General features: G+C 37.2%; 1 protein-coding gene across 7 annotated transcripts in view; it reads left to right on the forward strand.

Moving 5' to 3' along the window:
• KIF2A (kinesin family member 2A) overlaps positions 1–19870 on the forward strand; it is a 76377-nt gene that overhangs the window by 6631 nt on the left and 49876 nt on the right. For 2 of the 7 annotated variants that reach the window (XM_072750005.1, XM_072750011.1), the window contains exon 1: positions 3834–3863. The exons of 4 other annotated variants lie outside the window; for them this stretch is intronic. The gene's annotated coding sequence lies outside the window, so the exon portion shown is untranslated. Of the gene's footprint in view, positions 1–3832; positions 3864–19870 lie in introns of those variants that run through there. One more of the 7 variants, XM_072750008.1, reaches the window with a different exon arrangement.

Here is a 19870-nt window from a genome sequence, read left to right on the forward strand (position 1 = left end):
TTGACATGAAATGAAATTGCCTTTCATTGTTGGTTAACCTTAAGTTAACTTTTTGATACTGTCTCCTATGAGTAGAATGAGTAGGGAGGTGTCCCTTTTTAAAGTTGTGCTTGTAAATCTAGTCTTTGCCTGAGGCTCTTTCATTTTGGTACTACTTATTTTTCTCATCCACTACAACCAACTTTGCAGGTCAAGTGGGTATTTACTAGAGAGAGAGGATGTTTTGATATATAGAATATAAATGATTATGCGATACCATAAAACCATGTGATCTTCTAGTTTTTTCTTATGGCAGATTTAAATACATTTTTATTAATAGTTTATTATATATCAGGCATTCTGATAGGTGTTGGGGATATGGCACAGTTTCTGACTTCGAAACAATAAATAGACGATTGATGTATAGTGTGATAAATATGATAGAACTATGCTGTTCTGTGTGTGTTCATTATTACTGCTTCCCTTTTTAGGTGTAGGCTCTTAATTTAGACTCTTGAAGTTAGGAGTCTTCTGGAAAATAATATGTCTTATATGCCATTCCTTTCGCCTCCTCTGCCCAAGACCAATATCTGTTATCCCTTATAGTGTGCTTTCTTAGTAAGCCCATATTCATCCGCAGAATTCTTCCTTATATAGTACCACCAGTCCTCGTAGCCCCTGTCACTTTATTGAAATTGTCATTACTTGGTATTACTGGCCTATTTTCTCAAATACCCATCTGAGTTTTAACTTTATGGTCTTTTACCTTTGTTTTTGATATCTAAAGGAATAAGGATTATTCACTTTCACATTTCTAGTGGGGGAGCCAGTGGCATCAGTTTCTCTCTAGATATTGGGGTGCTTCAAAACACAAGGACCAAGGAAGGAGAGCATGAAAACTGACCAGATGCTGGTGCTTGTATGTAATTTGGAAACAACCCTTCTCACACGTTGTGGCCAAAGGACTGTAAGAATCAGACGCCTGCCTGGGCTATATATTTTACTTAATTTCAAAGACTTATTTCTCCAGGTTTTTATTGGTTTTGATATTAATTTTAACCATGTTTCACTTACATAAAAATTTTTTGAAAAGAAAGGATCAGGATGGGACATACTTCTGGTAAAATTTGTGAGATGTCTACACTATACAGAATGACTTTCTGATTATAACTCTTGGTCAGCATCTATCCATTCAGCCTCATCTAGATAGCTTGTATCTTCTGTACTGCCACATGAATTCTGTTCGTTTCTCAAAAATTTCTCAAAAATTGAATCGGAGTGATTATTCTTGATACCTGAAGGGATTTAACATTTGCACCCTTATAAAGTCATTTGCTTCCCTAAATGTGTTAACATTCAGTATCTTGCTTGATTTTCATGACAATCCTGCAAGGTAGACAGTATTTTATCCATTTTGTTGAAGAGAAACCCTATGCTCAGAGTATATAAATCACTGTGAATTGTTTAAGCCTTCTGAAGGGCAGTTTCACATATTTACATTATATGCATTGGTCAGGACAGTGTGCTAAATGTATTTTAGTAGTGTGAGATGTAGATAAATTTAGAAATTTAGAGAACATATTGGATAAGTATAATTGTGGAGGTTCTTTTTCTAAACTGGGTAGAGTCTGTTTCACAACCCTGACTACTCATTGGAAACTCCTGTGGGGCTTTGAAGTGAAAAACAACCAAACCCCCTGTCCACCACCACCAGTATCTGCATAGATAGAGTCAGTTTGCATAGAGAGTCTGTTTTAATTGGTCTGATATGGAGCCTGAGCATTAGTAATTTATTTAAAAAAATTAAAACACTCTCTACATTGATGGAACTAAAATTCACACATAAATTTTTTATTAATCCAGCTGATTTTAGCGTGCACTCAGGGTTGTGATCTGCTCTTTTAGAAAAAGTAGCATTTCCCAACAGTGATCTGATAAAATTTCATGGAGAGTGAAGTTTTAATGGTGGGAGGAAGTTGACCAGTGGATTGCCTTTGGGGGAAGGAGGCACTCCAGGCATTTAGTACAACACGTGAGAAGTCCCTGAGCTGAAAATGGAGGGCTGTCAGGTAAAAGGCATTTAAAACAGGTAGAAAGGACCATGGTAGAAGAGGAAAATAAGGAAGAAGTAATCTGGGGCACCTTATTAAAGACTTGGAAACAAAGGTAAGGTAAGGCTTCTTGGAATTAATTTCTAGGACACTTGGAAACTACAGTAGGACTTAATCTCCTAAGAGCAGTAATAGGAGTTAGCTAGTGATTAGTGATAGATTAGAGAGAGAATAATACTGAAAATGAGAGCTAGCAAGGATAAGATTGCATCAGTCCAGGAGGGTGAGCAATGATTAAGGAACAGATGAGATCTAGCAGCCTGCAAAAAGAATTGATGTTGTATGGTGGTGTATCACTTGTGCTGAATAAAGAACAGATGTGTTGAAAGGAATGGACTTAGCATTTGGAAAGTCTGAGTGTAGGTTATAAAATCTCTTCAGTTCTGTTTAATCAAGCTAATCCTATTCATGAATATTTTGTAGAGGACTGTAGAGCCTGTGTACAGTGTGATATTAAAGAGAGCATCCAACTCGGGCTGTTTATAGTTTCCGCCACTAGTATCTTTAAAGTAAGTGAGTCTAAGGTATGAGTCACTTCCAATAAATGTTTATATGTAGAGCAGGAATTTATTTAAGCTATAACTAACTGCTTTGCCTACTTAAGAAGACTCAGTTATAGTGTATTAGCCAAAACCCTCTTAGAAGGGAATGGGAAGGAAAAACAACACTTAAAGGATCTGGTGTGTCACCTTTTTAAGGGATGAAGGGTTTTGATTCTTGAAATACAGCTGCCCTCTTTTACTTTTTCTTTGCTCTTATTTTTGTCCTATTTTTTCTGCCCTAGCTTTCACCTTACCTTTTCATCCTCAACATTCTGAATGTCATTTTAGCATTTAGGATGTCTTAACTGCTTAATTTCAATTTGGGACTTAAAAAGAAGTAATTGAGGGGTGAATATAGCACATTGGATTTTTAGGGCAGTGGAATTACTCTCTATGATACCGTAACAGTACATACATGGTTTTTTTTTTTTTCCTTACCCCCCATGTTATACATCAGTTAAAACCCATAGAAGATATGACACCAAGAATGAGCCTACCTATCCATGTAGGTTCGTCAATTGTACAAGTGTACCCAGTGTGGGCTTTTGATGATAAGGAAGGCTCTGGGTATGGCTGGCAACAAAGGGTTTGCTCAGTTTTGCTCTCAGCCTAAAACTCTTCTGAAAAAATAAATTTATTTTAAAAGAGGGGTATGCACACTTTAGGTGTTAGAAGTTAAATCTGCTCTTGAAATAAAGGACCAATTAATGGCAATTTTATTTTAGAATGAGGGTCAACTGTATAGGGTTGCAGTTAAGCTTAACTTTGGCTCTTCATTTTTTGTTATGCTTAGTCTGCTGGCCAACATGAGAGATTTAGGGTTTGTGGACACAGTTTTTAAAATGAGCTGTAGTGCAGTGAGAGGATTGAGATGTGCTTATCAGCTCATGGACATTTGTATTTATAGTTCAAATGCTGTAACAAATACCCAAGCAGTGTGTCTAGAAGCGTCATTCTTGAGGTGAGCCAGGGTTGAGTTGTTTAAACAGACATTTACTTGTTCTAGTTATAAAATAGAGAATCCTTTTGTAAGATAAATACATGAAATCTAATGATGTTTCATCTTATGGAAAGGGAGTAGGGAGTGCAAACAGCATTAAACTTTTTTTGGAGGAGAGGTAGTATTTTTAAGCCTTTAGTTTACCATGGACTAAAAATATATGGATATATTGATATACCTATATCTGATTTTTTAGGAATGGAGAGCAAATTAGAGACCCTAATTAATGAGGTAAGTCTAAGAATTTAACTGCAGACAACTAATGAAATACTGCTATTGGTCCTACTTGGTTGTATTTTTTACATTCAGGAAATTGACTTGTCTAAGGCCATACATAAAATAAGTAGCAAACAGATTAGAGCGTAGATTGCCTCAAAAGTCCTCTACACTAATTCCTTAAGAGCCTTTGGTGTACTATGGATGTTCCAGGCACTGGAAGTCAGATCCTTAATTAAGTAGTGCTTTCATTTTTCTTCCTGTGATATAGATTGCCTTCAGGTATTTTTTTTTATTAATCCAGCTAGCATCTGGGGCCTGACCATCTGATGCTTTGAGAAATAGGACTTCTCCGTAGTAAAGACTACTTTGTTAGTTACAGCAGATTAGTAAATAGCTGTGGCATTCGTCGCGAGTGCTCTGCGGCTTTATGGTTTCTTTTGAAAAAGAAATGTTAGTGTTTGCCAGTCTCTCTGCCATTGCACAAGTTTAGGCCGTCCTTGCTGCTCTGACCTTCAGAATTTTAGACAAGGTGATAACGCTTCATTTGGAAGGATTTATTAGATGAGCAGCTATATTTTCTGGAAAATAAAAGATTATAGCAACTTGTTAGGAGTCCCTTGGCATACGTGATGAGTTTGGGGGCTTCTCTAGATTCAGTCATCTGTACTTTTATAAAAATTGTTGTTTGCAATTATTTTTTGGAATAATGTATGGGTTGCATTTTTATAATCCACTTCCCCTAATAGCTGATACTGAGAGTTGACTACAGGATGACCCTAAATATCTGTGTATTTTCTCTGTATGTTCTTTAGGGTACACCTTTTTGGGAAGGGTACACTTTTAATAAGATTAATATATTGCTTTTAACCTTACATGTTCTTTTGGGTTTCATTAAGAGCCATCCCTTAACTAAATTATTTATTTTTATTTTTTAAAGATTTTCCTTAACTAAATTAAAAGTAAAGAAAATATTTTGTCTTCTTCCTAGCCCTCAGACTTTTCCTTCTGAATCTTCCAGGTGTTCTTTCTCTCTTCATTTTCCAAAAGTTGATGCAGCCTTTCAAACATAGAAATTTGACCCCCTGATCATCTGCTTAAAACTTTTTGTCACATGGTCTCTCTATTGCCCTTTGGCTAAAGCCCCACTCTAACATAGCTTACTCTAGACCCTGAGCAATCTGACCATCCTCTCCAGTCTGATTTCTTGCAACTTATTTGAGGCACTCCAGACACATTGAACTCTTAGAACATTCCAGTTCTACCTACCTAATCTACTTACTGCTGTTGCTCCTTTTTGTCTCTATTAAACATTCTACTTTTCTTTGATTCCTAGACTAGGATAGGTCCCCTGCTTTGTGGTTTCCAAGTACCCTCAGTTTATTCATCAAGACACTCATAGGATTGTATTATCTGTTTGGTTTTGGTCAGACTCAAGTTCCATTGTATCCTTGTGCCTGGTATAGGTCCCGTTCATGCTTAGTAAATTCCCTATTTTTTGAACCAATGATTTAATAGGTTCTAGCTGTACTGTTCTTTCACTGCTCTATTCAGATTTTCACATTCTGAAAAAATTGATTTGTATTCATCTTCATAGCATCAGGAGATATGTCTTTGCTTTTATTTTTTATTTTTTTTTGTTTTTTGTTTTTTTTTTTTTTTAATTTATTTATTTATGATAGGCACACAGTGAGAGAGAGAGAAGCAGAGACATAGGCAGAGGGAGAAGCAGGCTCCATGCACCGGGAGCCCGACGTGGGATTCGATCCCGGGTCTCCAGGATCGCGCCCCGGGGCCAAAGGCAGGCGCCAAACCGCTGCGCCACCCAGGGATCCCTATGTCTTTGCTTTTAATGTACACTTTTAACTTTTTAAATTTAATTACCTGTTTTGAATAGTAATATAGTCCCATGATTAATAATTAAATTCCAAAGGATATGTATTAGAAAGTCTCTATCATATCCCTGTCCCCTAGCCACCTGAATCTTTTCTCAAGAGATAACCAGTATTTCCAGGTTCTTGTATATGTGTGCAGGGATTTTTTTTTTCATTTTCTAGCAATGTTTGCATATTTGTACTTATATGTAATATAGGTATTTGTAAATGCATATTTATATATGTGTGTGTGTACTTGTAAACATGTATATTTTCTCTACACTTGGTATGTTGTACACACTGGTGCTCCTTAACATTATTTTCATTTAATAACAATGATATCTTGGGAAGAACCTTTGAGTAAATAAATAATAGTCTCTGTGGCTGCCTATTGGTTAAATATACCACAAATTAGATAGTGCCCAGTCTGTAGCTCTTATACAGCCAATACTGTATTGGTTAATCTTGAACTTTTGTCTTTTTTTTGCATACTGATGACTATATCTGTAGGATAAGGTCTTAGAAGTAGAATTGCTGGGTCTTAGAATCGTATTTTTTAAATTTCAATAGATCTTGACAATTTGCATCTATAGAGAATATGTGAATTTACCTTCTTACTTGCACAAGTGCCTCTTGGTTCATATCCTTGTCCATGCAATGTGCAACATATATTTTTTTGAGATAGAGTTATAGAGTTCAGACTGTAGAATGTTTTCTTCTGAAGTTAAATGACCCAGAAAAGATAATGTACTTAATTTATAAAGTGTTTTTGAGGTCCAGACATAATGAAAAACATTTAAGTTCTAGTGTTATGATAGCTAGTATAGAAAACAAGATGCCATGTGTTATGTCTGATAATGAGAAGAAAGTGATGTTTTTAATTAGAAGTTTTTGAAAAATACATATTATGGTTTTTAACCTAATAAACTTGAACTGCCTTACCAAATAATAGATTGGGATTTTTTAAAACTCTGAACACAGTTAAATAAATTTGTGCTAATGAAATTACTTCCCTGGATTTTATCAGTTTGTAGTTGGTTAACTCACTTAAGTAGATTGCCTTGTTATTTGGGGCCAGCTCAAGGAACTAAATATCTTAAAGACAGTTACATCTCTGTTCTTTTACTGTTCAAAATGCCACTTTTTAACTGGAAGAGTGGTTGGGTGAGATTATGTGTATTGTTTATTTGTTCATTCAACCAATATGTATTGAGTATTTTAGGCAATGTACTAGTTATTGAGTATAAAGCAATGGGAAAAACCCGCAAAAATGTCTCCACATGGAGCTTTCATTCGTTAAAATTTTTTTTTTAATTTTTATTTATTTATGATAGTCACAGAGAGATAGAGAGAGAGGCAGAGACACAGGCAGAGGGAGAAGCAGGCTCCATGCACCGGGAGCCCGACGTGGGATTCGATCCTGGGTCTCCAGGATCGTGCCCTGGAAGGCAGGCGCCAAACCGCTGCGCCACCCAGGGATCCCTGGAGCTTTCATTCGTACAGAGGACCTGGAAGGTGCCACTTAATAATTTGTTCTTTTATTAATGGAGACAAATCACATCAGCATATTTATTGAAGGGAAGAAGCAAGAGGGATGAGAAGAGATTGAAAATAAAGAGCAAGGAAATACCAAGATTTTGGAGAACATAGATCAGGTGATGCTTAACATGACCATTGAAGGCTTTATGCGATCAGGCTCTTACTTTCTCCTCTGGCACCTTAAATAAATGCTTATCTCCTTGCTCTCATTGTTGAGCCTCATTTTCTTTTAGTGATTTTCCTACCTCAGAGCTTTCACACAAACTCTGCTTCACTTCAGATTTTCTTACTGCCCACTCTGTCTGACCCAACTGTTTCTTTTAGTTCTCAGCTTACGTATTATATCTGCACTTGTCAAAGGGGTCTTTTCTGACTCTCGAATCAAAATTTGATCTCCTCTTATTCTTTCTCAGTGCACTTTACTCTTTCTATCTTTCTTTCTTTCTTTTCTTTTTTCTTTTCCTTTCTTCTTTCTTTTCTTTCTTTCTTTCTTTCTTTCTTTCTTTTCTTTCTTTCTTTCTTTCCTTTTCTTTTCTTTTCTTTTCTTTTCTTTTCTTTCTTTCTTTCTTCTTTTCTTTTCTTTTCTTTTCTTTTCTTTTCTTTTCTTTTCTTTTCTTTTCTTTTCTTTTCTTTTCTTTTCTTTTCTTTTCTTTTCTTTTCTTTTCTTTTCTTTCTTCTTTCTCTTATTTATGAGAGAGAGGCAGAGACACAGTCAGAGGGAGAAGTAGGCTCCATGCAGGGAGCCTGATGGGGGACTTGATCCCAGGACTCCAGGATCATGCCCTGGGCCAAAGGTAGGCACTAAACCACTGAGCCACCCAGGGATCCCCACCGTTTATATTTTCTTAGCCTTTGTCATACTTTGTATGTGTACATTTATTTATTTAAAGCCACAGACGGGGTCTGTGTGGTTCTCTACTATAAACTTAGCATCTTGATGCACCTGGGTAACTCATTCGGTTAAGTGGCTGGCTCTTGATTACAGCTCAGGTCATGCATGATCTCAGGGTCCTAGGATAGAGCCCCTCATCAGGCTCTGTGCTCAGTGGGGAGTCTGTTTCAGGATTCTCTCCCTCTGCCCTTCTCTCTGCCCTCAAATAACTAACTGGCTAAATAAATCCTTTAAAAAAGTAAACTTGGGGCTCCCTGGGTGGCTCATTGGATTGGCGCTTGCTTTCGGCCCAGGGAGTAATCCTGGAGTCCCGGAGGGTCGGGTCCCACATCAGGCTCCCTGAATGGAGGCTGCTTCTCCCTCTGCCTGTATCTCTGTCTCTCTCTCTATGTGTCTCTCATGAATAAATAAATAAAATCTTTTTAAAAAGTTAACTTAGCATCTAATATGGTACGTGGCACATAGCAGGCATTCATTGAGTCTTGACCAAATGGATTACCAACCTAACACCAGCAATGAATAGATTAACTGTGTCCTCTCATTCTCAAAAGTTTAGGTTTTAAAAAACCTTTTCCGGGTTTTAAGGGTTAAGAGTGGGGGAAGGACTAAATAGGCAGAACTTAGGAATTTTAGGGATTCCCCGGGTGGCTCAGCGGTTTAGTGCCATCTTCGGCCCAGGGCATGATCCTGGAGACCCGGGATCGAGTCCCACATTGGGCTCCCTGCGTGGAGCCTGCTTCTCCCCCATCTGTGTCTCTGCCTCTCTCTCTGTGTGTGCGTCTCTCATGAATAAATAAATAAAATCTTAAAAAAAAAAAAAAAGAACTTAGGAATTTTAGAGCAGTGAAAATACTGTGTGTGTTACTATATATAATAGAGGGTACATGTGTGGCAGCAGGGAATATATGGAAAATATCTTCTGCTTAATTTTGCTGTGTACCTAAGACTGCTCTAAAAAAAAAAATAAGTCTTTAAAAAGAAAAACAAAAAATGCTGTATTCTAGGCATGTACCCAAGAGAAGTAGAAGCAGCTGTCCATGTGACAACATGTATACTAATGTTTATAATGTTATTTGTAGTAGTCAAAAAGTGGAGACCCCCAGTGTCCATCAGCTGATGAATAAACTGATTGTAGTTTATTCATGTAATGGGATATTACAATATTGAAAACATGCTTAGTGAAAGTAGTGCAAAAGACCACGTTACCTGATTTCATTTATATGAAACGTGTAGAATAGGCAAATCTCTAGAGACAAAGTAGTGATTGCTTATGTTGGGGAGGAAGATATTGGAGGAAAAGTGATGGCTAAAGAATATGAAGTGTCTTTCTGAGGTGATTAAAATATTGCAAAATTGGTGATTGCAAGTATCTGTGAATATACCATTAAATTTTATACTTTAAATAGGTGAATTGTATATTATTTGAATTCTATCTCAAAGTTTTTTTTAATATTATTATTTTTTTAAGATTTTATTTACTTATTCATAGAGACACACAGAGAGAGAGGCAGAGATACAGGCAGAGGGAGAAGCAGGCTCCATGCAGGGAGCCCCACGTGGGACTCGATCCCGGGTCTCCAGGATCACACCCTGGGCTGCAGGCGGCACTATAAACCGCTGTGCCACCAGGGCTGCCCCTCAATAAAGTTTAAAAAAAAACTTCAGAGGCCACAGTGGAGAATTTTATTTAAACTTGCTTTATTATTAATAGAAGGTGAACATTTTTCATATTTTTTGTCAAATGTACTACATTTGTTTATTTATTAAAGACTTTTATTTATTTATCAGGAGAGGCAGAGACACAGGGAGAGAAAGAAGCAGGCTCCCCACAGGGAACCCGATGGGGGACTCGATCCCAGAACCCCGGGACCACACCCTGAGCTGAAGACAGATGTTCAACCATTGAGCCACCCAGCCCTCTTACTTTTTAAAACTGATTCCCTGGGGGCACCTAGGTGGCTTAGTCGGTTGGGCGTCTTGATTTTGACTCGGGTTGTGGTTTCAGGGTTGTGTGATTGAGCCCTGTGTCGGCTCTGTGCTCATTGGAGAGTCTACTTGGGATTGTCTGTCTCTACCTGTGCCCCTTCCCTCATTCGCGTTCATACACTTTCAAATAAATAAATCTTAAAAACCTTCCCTGGACTTTTTAAAAATTTATTTTTATTTTTTATTTTTTTATTGGAGTTCAGTTTGCCAACATACAGTATAACACCCAGTGCTCATCCCGTCAGGTGTCCCCCTTAGTGCTTGTCACCCAGTCACCCCATCCATCCTGGATTTGATTGTACTGTGTTATCTGAGTTTTCTTCCTACTTATTGATCTATGCTTCCTAATCTCTTTTCTAAGTTCTTGTTCTTCGTCCATACCTTAATGTTGATGTTTCCCAGTGTTCTGTCACTGGTCCCTTCTGTTTCTGTTTTCCCTAGTTACTGTGATTTACTTTCCCTTTTTTTTAATTTAATTTAATTTTTATTTTTTTTATTTTTTTTTTACTTTCCCTTTTAAATTGAGATAAAATTCACATGTCATAAAATTAACCATTTTTAGGCAATAAATGTAAAAATAAGTGAGACTACCTTAAACTAAAAAGCTTCTGCACAGTGAAGGAAACCATCAACAAAATGAAAAGACAACCTACCAAATGGGAGAAAGTATTTGCAAGTCATGTATCTAGTAAGGGGTTACTATCCAAAATGTATTAAGAATTCAATATCAGAAAACCAAACAATCAGGGGATCCCTGGGTGGCTCGGTGGTTTAGCGCCTGCCTTTGGCCCAGGTCGTGATCCTGGAGACCCGGGATCGAGTCCCACATTGGGCTTCCTGCATGGAGCCTGCTTCTCCCTCTGCCTGTGTCTCTGCCTCTCTCTCTCTCTCTCTCTCTCTCTCTCTGTGTGTGTGTGTGTATCTCATGAATGAATAAATAAGATCTTTAAAACAAACAATCTGTTTTAAAATGAGCTGAGGCCCTGCATAGACATTTTTCCACAACAGATGTACACACACGTAGCTATTAATCAAAAAAGATAAGAAATGACACTTATTGGTGAGGATGTGGAGAAAAAGGAACCCTCCTGCACTATTGGTGAGAATATAAATTGGTACAGCCACTATGGAACACAGTATGGAAATTCCCCAGAAAATTAAAAATAGAACTACCATGTGATTGAGCAGTTCCACATTTGAGTATTTATCCAAGGGAAATGACATCCTATCTAGAAAAGATATCTGCACCCCCATGCTCTTTGCAGTATTATTTACAGTAGTTAAGACATGGAAACAACCTGAGTGTCTATTGATAATGGATGAATGGATAAAGAAAATGGAATGGAATATTTTTAGCCATAAAAAGAGGAAGGGAATCTTGCCATTTGTGACAACATGGATGGACCTTGAGGGCATTATGTTAAGTAAAATAAGTCAGAGAAAGACAAATGCCATATGATCTTACCTAAATGTGGAATCTAAAAGAAACAAAAACTGAACTCAGAGATACAGAGAACAGATTGGTGTCTGAATGCCAGTGGTGGTTTGAGGAGTGAGCAAAACGGGTAAAGGCAGTCAAAAGTATAAACTTCCAGTTGTAAAATAAGTCTTGGGGATGTAATATACAGCATGGGGACTATAGTTAATACTGTATTGTGTATTTGAAAATTGCTAAGAGTACATCTTAAAAGTTCTCATAAGAAAAAAATGTGTAGCTATATATGATGATGGAAGATTTTTTTGTTTTTTGTTTTTTTTGTTTTTTTAATGATGGAAGATGTTAACTAGACTTTTTGTGGTGATCATTTCACAGTATCTACAGATACTGAATCCTTATGTAGTACACCTGAAACTAATGTTATGTATCAGTCTTTTCAGTAAAGAAAAAGAATCCAGATGAGGAAAAACTCTTCACACTTTTAAAATAAACAGTTGAGTGATTTTAAGTTTATTCACAAAGACGTTCAATGATTATCACAGTCTAATTTCAGAACATCTTCATTACCCTAAACAAACCCATACCCGTTAGTAGTCATTGTGCATTCCCTTCTCCAGTCACTGGCATCCGCTCCTTAATTTTCTATCTTTGTGGATTTGCCTATTCTGGACATTATTAAGTGGAATTATACAATATGTAACCTTAAATGCCTAACTTCTTTCATTAACCATGATTTATGCTTATAGTTTATCCATTTTGTAGTATGTTTCAGTACATATTAAATAATACTGCATTTTACTTACCCATTTGTTAATTGATGGGCCTTTGGGTTGGGTTTTGTTTCTGTTTGGGGGGTTTTGTTTTATTTCTATGTTTGTGTTTTTGTTTTTGTGTTTTGCTATTATGAATAGCTTTCATCTACAAGTTTTTGTGTGGACGTATGTTTTACATTTTCTTAGGTATATACCTAAGAGTGAAATCATATGGTATCTCTGGTGAACTTTTTGAGGCGCTGTCATACTGTTTTCCATGGTTACGCTATTTTACATTCTCAGTGATAATATTTGATGCTTCCGGTTTTTCCACATCCTTGCCAAAACTTATTATTGTCTGTCTTTTTTACTATGGCCATCCTTGTGGTTGTAAATGTGTTTATTAGCTATTTGTATATCTTTTTTTGAAAAATATCTCTTCAGATTCTTTGCCCATTTTAAAAATCATATTTTCTTTTTTTGTTGAATTGTAAATGTTCTGGATATTATTTCCATATCAGATAAATGCTTTGCAGATATTTTCTCCCATTCTTTGGATTGTGTTTTCCCTTTTTTGGTTAGTATTCTTTGAAACACAAAAGCTTTTAATTTTTTTTTAAGACTTTGAGAGAGAATGTACATGAGCAGAAACAGGGAGAGGAGCAGAGGGATAAGCAAACTTCCTGCTAAGCAGTGGGCCCAATATAGGGCTCATTCCTAGGACCTCAGATCATGAGCCAGTCAAATGCTTGACTGATACAGTCACCCAGGTATCCCCAAAAGTTTTTGATTTTTCCAGTTTATTCATCTTTTATTGCATGTGCTTTTGTTGTTCTAGGAAACCATTGTCTAATCTAAGGTTTGATCTGCTTTTATGTCATTTTACTTTTATAGTCCTTTCTATGAGCTCTGTCACCTAAAATATTTGCATGTCTTTGATCTTAACACTCATTCTTGACCTGTCAACACAGAAAGCAAATTAATTTGTGAAAAATACACTGCAGTTTGATAGAGAATGAATAAAGTCTTAGAATATAATGAAATCCTAGTCTTGAAATTGGCTTTGTTAGCAGAATTGAAGGGTTAGTTACGGGAGGTTGCCTTTTATTTATTTATTTATTTTAATACATTAATTTTTATTGGTGTTCAATTTACCAACATACAGAATAACACCTAGTGCTCATCCCGTCAAGTGTCCCCCTCAGTGCCCGTCACCCATTCACCCACCCCCCGCCCTCCTCCCCTTCCACCACCCCTGGTTCATTTCCCAGAGTTAGGAGTCTTTATGTTCTGTCTCCCTTCCTGATATTTCCCACACATTTCTTCTCCCTTCTTTTATATTCCCTTTCACTATTATTTATATTCCCCAAATGAATGAGGTTTCCTTTTATGTGTGTAGGTGTGCTTATCTAGTATAATGTGTCTCGGATTTGGAGGAATCATAGTAAGCACAGCATAAAACCAGGCATGAAGGGAGAAACAGGAAATGGAGTTTAAACTTGAACTATGGTAAAGATTTGGTTACTTTTATGATCCTCTATCCTTAATTACCTTTTTTTTTTTTTTTTTTTAAGATTTTATTTATTTGTCCATGACAGACAGAGAGAGAGATAGAGGCAGGGACACAGGCAGAGGGAGAAGCAGGCTCCATGCAGGGAGCCTGACGTGGGACTTGATCCTGGGTCTCCAGGATCACACCCCACGCTGAAGGTGGCGCTAAACCACTGAACCACCAGGGCTTCCCTCCTTCATTACTTACTTACTTACTTACTTACTTATTACTTACTTACTTACTTTATTTATTTATTTATTTATTTATTTATTTATTTATTTTTTCCTTCATTACTTTAAAACAGATCCGTGGCATGGTTTTCATTTGATTGAAAACCCTTTCTGTTGTACTAAAACATGTGCGAAAAGAAGAAAAATAAACGCATTAGAAGGGATTGTATTTTAAGATTTATTTATTAATTTGAGAGAGAGAGACAGTGAGTGCATGCTCATGTGGGAGCACAAGAGGAGGAAGGAAAGAATTTCTCAAGCAGATTCCATCATAGAGCCCAGTGTGATGGGTCTCACAAAGGTTAGCCACCCAGGTGCCCTAGAAGGGATTTTTTTTTTTTTTAAGATTTTATTTATTCATAAGAGACACGAGAGAGACAGAGACGGAGACACAGGGAGAGGGAGAAGCACGCTCCATGCAGGGAGCCTGATGTGGGACTTGATCCCGGGTCTTCAGGATCACGCCCTGGGCTGAAGGCGGCGCTAACCCGCTGAGCCACCTGGGCTGCCCAGGAATTTTTTTTTTTTTAACAGAGTGTGAAAAACCCATAAAATGTAATCTCTACATATTGCAGTAAATATGGATGATTGATATCTGAGATTTGCTTCGAAATAATCCATTTTGTGGGAGGAAGGGCAATAGGACTGGCCTTGTATTAAACATCTAGGAAACTGAATGAAAGGCATTTGGTGTTTATAATATATTGTATATGTTTGTAATTTTTCCTAATATTTAAAGTTTTTATGGGACGCCTGGGTGGGGTGGCTCAGCAGTTTGGCGCCTGCCTTCAGCCCAGGGAGTGATCCTGGAGTCCGAGGATTGAGTCCCGCATCAGGCTCCCTGCATGGAGCCTGCTTCTCCCTCTGTGTCTCTGCCTCTCTCTCTGTGTCTCTCATGAATAAATAAAGTCTTTAAAAAAAAAGAAATTAAAAAAAAATAAAGTTTTTAAAATAAAAATACTTTTTAAATGTTTCTTGAGAATTTATCTTTCTCTTGAGTCTCAGGTCTCCTATTTAGGTACTTCCACATGGATTACCTGCCCGTATTTCAAATGAAACTCATAAAAAATGGAATCTATTGCCTTTTATCTCTATATTTTTTCTTTTTTTAAAAAAGATTTTTATTTATTCATTCATGAGAGACACACAGAGGCAGAGACACCGGCAGAGGGAGCAGCAGGCTCCATGCAGGGAGCCTGACATGGGCCTCCAACCTAGGTCTCCAGGATCAGGCCCCTGGCTAAAGGCAGCACTAAACCGCTAAGCCACTTGGGCTGCCTTCTATATTTCTGTATTTACAGTATTCTTTATCTTGGTTAATGGAAACACCATATACCTGGTTTCCCAAGATAGAAATCTCAGACATTGCCAACTTCCTAATTTGTGAAGATTTTTGCTCTTGACTCACTGTTACTGTCTCCTGTCCTATTCCTGTCATATTTCTTGGTAATTGCAACCTTCATATACAGGTGATCCTTCCACTGCCCTTGCCCTTAGCTCACTTTCTAGGTCCTTACATTTTCCTGCAGTATCTACATAATCTCAGCTTCAGGCACATTCCACTTTTTCAGTCACCATTCTGTCTTTCCAGCATATTCCTTGTAGTATCCTGATTTCCCTAATCTTTGGGCACCACTAGGATTTACAATTCTGCTGATTTTTATTGTTTCTTCTCATGTCCTTCCATATATATATATAAATTTTAAACCTCCTCGTCCTTTCCTGATTGTCTGAAATTGATTGAAGAGGAGAAAAATGTACTTAAGTTGACTGACCACAATTTAAAATGTGGTTGCCTTTTTTGAATGAGCAGTTGTATCTCTAGCCCATTTGCTCAGAATATAAGCGCTCAGAAAAGAGCTTCTGCAAATCTACACATCTGCCGAAGTACTGACAGCTGCACCTGTAGCTCTTCCTTATTTTTCCATGGGTAAAAACTATTCTGGTTCATATTTTAGGCCATTCATCTCCACTTATGTACTAGGTCCAATCCGCTGAAGTTACCACTTCAGTCCATTCTTTGCATTGCATCATCAATATTTTCTTCTCTCCAGAATCACTGTCATCAACATTGTAATGCTGTTGATTTCAGTCGTCTTATTAAAAAAACAAAAAACCCCACAAAGCCTCTTTGATCTCACTTTATCTTTTAGGTATTGCTCTTATTTTATTTGATATGTTAATAGTATTTTAACTGTTGATTCACTCTCTTTTCCCTGAAATACCTTCTTCATTTGCCTTCTAGAACTCTCTTCCTGATTTTTCTTGATTTCCTCATGTAAGCTGCTTCATCTTTTTTTGCTGGTATCCCATTATCTTCTTGACTTTTGTACATTGAAGACAAGGTCTTCGATGCACATTTTCTTGGTGATCACATCTATTTTCATTGCCTTAAATACTGTATCCGTGGTTTCCAAACCTATTCTAATTATTGCCCTCCTCCAGAGAGCTGTTTTAAACTCTTTTCTCTTACCATACCCTCACAATAAATTTTAATACCGTATAAACTATTAATGTGCTATGGCCCTTTGGAGAGCCAAAGGGTATTGTAATAGCTAAGGTATCCACTTTTAGAGAACCAGTTTTTGCCTTCTTAGGCTCAATATCTCCCCTATAGAGAATGCATGATCTATAAGTTGACAGTTCTCAAGGTTTTATCTTTAGTCTGGACCATCTTAGTATATCTTAGTATACTATATTCATGGAGAATACTCTGGTTTCTCTTCAGATCGAATAAATCTTTAGCCTTTTACTATATACATGGACATCCCATATCTCCAGTAGATGCCCAATAGATCTCTTAAACTTAATCTATACAAAACCATCTAATCCTCTGACTTTAACCTATCTCCATAATGAGCTTCTTTGGGTTTATTTTTCTTTGCATACCTTTTGTTGTAGCCACATTTGCTATGTGGAATTTGCTATTCTATATTTTAACCTAGTGGTAAAAGGGCCTATAAGTAGTTATAACCTATTTTCTTAATCCACATCGATTGGGCACTGAAAATAGAAATATTCTTGGCTCAGAGCCTCTATCATTGTAGGCTTCCATGGATAGAGTGGAACAGAGACTGTAGTAACAAATTCCTGGGAGAAGTAATGACATTGCAATCAGGGATTGAGAATTTAGCACAGAGCCCAGAATGTGCCTTATCTTAATATCCCTTTTTCTTTCTTTTTAAAAAACTCCTTGTGTAACTTCAATTTAGTCAGCTTATAGTGTATTACTAGTTTCGGGGGTAGAATTTAGTGATTCACCAGTTGCATATAACACCCAGTGCTCATTACATCAAGCGCCCTCCTTAATGCTCATCACCCATTTACTTCATATACCCGTCTACCTTCCCTCCAGCGACCTTCAATTTGTTTCCTATAGTTAAGAGTCTCTTATGGTTTGCCTCTGGCTCTGTTGTTTTTTTTTTTTTTTTTTCTGTCTTTATCTTATTTTTCCTTCCCTTCCTCTGTATTCATCTGTTTTGTTTCTTAAATTCCACATGAGTGAAATCATATGGTATTTGTCTTTCTCTGATTGACTTATTTCACTTAGCATAATACCCTCTCATTCCATCCACTGCATTGCAAATGGCAAAATTTCATTCTTTTTGATGACTAATATTGTGTATATATATACATCACGTCTTTATCCGTTTATCTGTGGATGGACATCTGGGTTCTTTCCATAGTTTGGCTGTTGTCTACATTGCTGGTATAAACATTGGGATTGGGGTACATGTCTCCTTCAATTCACTATGTTTGTATCTTTTGGATAAATAGCTGGTAGTGAAATTATTGAGTCATAGGGTAGTGCTATTTTTAACTTTTGAGGAACCTCCATACTGTTTTTTCAGAGTGACTGTACCAGCTTGCATTCCTACCAGCAATGTAAGAGGATTCCCCACTCTCTGCATCCTCGCTGGTACCTGTTTTGTGAGTTAATTTTAACCATTCTGACCAGTGTGAGGTGGGATCTCTTTGTGGTTTTGATTTGTATTTCCCTGATGCCAAGCGATGTGGAGCAATTTTTCATGTGTCTGTTAGCCACTTGTATGTCTTCTTTGGAGAAATGCCTTTTCATGTCTTTTGCCCATTTCTTGACTGGATTTTTTTTTGGGGGGGGGGTATTGGGTTTGATATGTTCCTTATAGTTATTGAATACTAGCCCTTTATCTATAAATCATTTGTGAATATCTTTCATTCTGCGGGTTGCCTTTTAGTTTTTTTTTTAAGTTTTTTTTTTAAGATTTTATTTATTGATTCATGAGAGACACACACACACACAGAGAGGCAGAGACACAGGCAGAGGGAGAAGCAGGCTTCATGCATGGAACCCGATGTGGGACTCGATCCCAGGACTGGGATCACGCCCTGAGCCAAAGGCAGAAGCCCAGCACCCAGGCGTCCTGGTTGCCTTTTAGTTTTGTTGATTATTTTGTTTGCTGTGCAAAAGTTTTTTATCCCAGTGAAGTCCCAGTAGTTCATTTTTGCTTTTGTTTCCCTGGTCTTTGGAGACATGTCTAGCAAGAACTTGCTGGGGCCGAGGTCAAGTGAGGTTGCTGCCTGTGTTCTCTAGGATTTGGATGGATTCCTGTCTCACATTTAGGTCTTTCATCCATCTTGAATTTATTTTTGTGTATGGTCTAAGAAAGTTGTCCAGTTTCATTCTTTTACATGTGGTTCTCCAGTTTTCCCAGCACCATTTATTGAGGTTTTTTTTCCATTGGATAGTCTTTCCTGCCTTGTTGAAGATTAATTGACCATAGAGTTGAGGGTCCATTTCTGGGTTCTCTCTTCTGTTCCACTGATTTCTGCATGTTTTTGTGCCATACCATACTGTCTTGATGATCACAGCTTTGAAATATATCTTGATGTCCAGAATTGTGATGTCTGCAGCTTTGGTTTTCTTTTTCTGCATTCCTCTGTCTATGCAGGGTCTTTTCTGGTTCCATGCAAATTTTAGAATTCTTTGTTCCAGCTCTGTGAAAAATGCTGTTATTTTGGTAGGGATTGCATTGAATGTATTGATTGCTTTGAGTAGCATAAACATTTTAACAATATTTCTTCCTCCAATCTGTGAACATGGAATGTTTTTCCATTTCTTTATGTCTTCCTCAGCTCCTTTCACAGTGTTCAGTAGTTTTCAGAGTACAGATAGAGAACTTTTACCTCTTTGGTTAGATTTATTCCTTGGTATCTTACGATTTTTGATGCAATTGTAAATGGGATTGATTCCTTGATTTCTCTTTCTGCTGCTTCATTGTTAGTGTATAGTAATGCAATAGTTTTGTGCGTTGATTTTATATTCTGTGACCTGGCTGAATTACTTGAGTTCTAGCAATTTTTGGGGTGCAGACTTTTAGGTTTTCTACATAAAGTATCATGTCTGCTAAGAGTGAAAATTTGACCTCTTTGCTGATTTGGATGCCTTTTATTTCTTTTTGTTGTCTGATTTCTGAGGCTAGAAATTCCAGTACTATGTTGAGCAACAGTGGTGAGACTGGACATCCCTGTCACGTTCCTGACCTTAGTGGAAAGCTCTCAATTTTTCCCTGTTGAGTATGGTAATTGCTGTGTGTCTTTGTTATATGGCGCATGATTTTGAGGTATTTTCCCTCTGTCCATCCATGGTGGAGGTTTTTTTATCAAGAAAGGGTGCTATGTTTTGTCAAATGCTTTTTCTGCATCTATTGAGAGGATCATATGGTTCTTGTTCTTTCTTTTATTAATGTGGCATATCACATTGATTGATTTGTAGATAT

The sequence above is a fragment of the Vulpes vulpes genome, chromosome 2 (genome assembly GCF_048418805.1).
Source record: "Vulpes vulpes isolate BD-2025 chromosome 2, VulVul3, whole genome shotgun sequence".
In the NCBI taxonomy this organism is placed as follows: Eukaryota; Metazoa; Chordata; class Mammalia; order Carnivora; family Canidae; genus Vulpes; species Vulpes vulpes.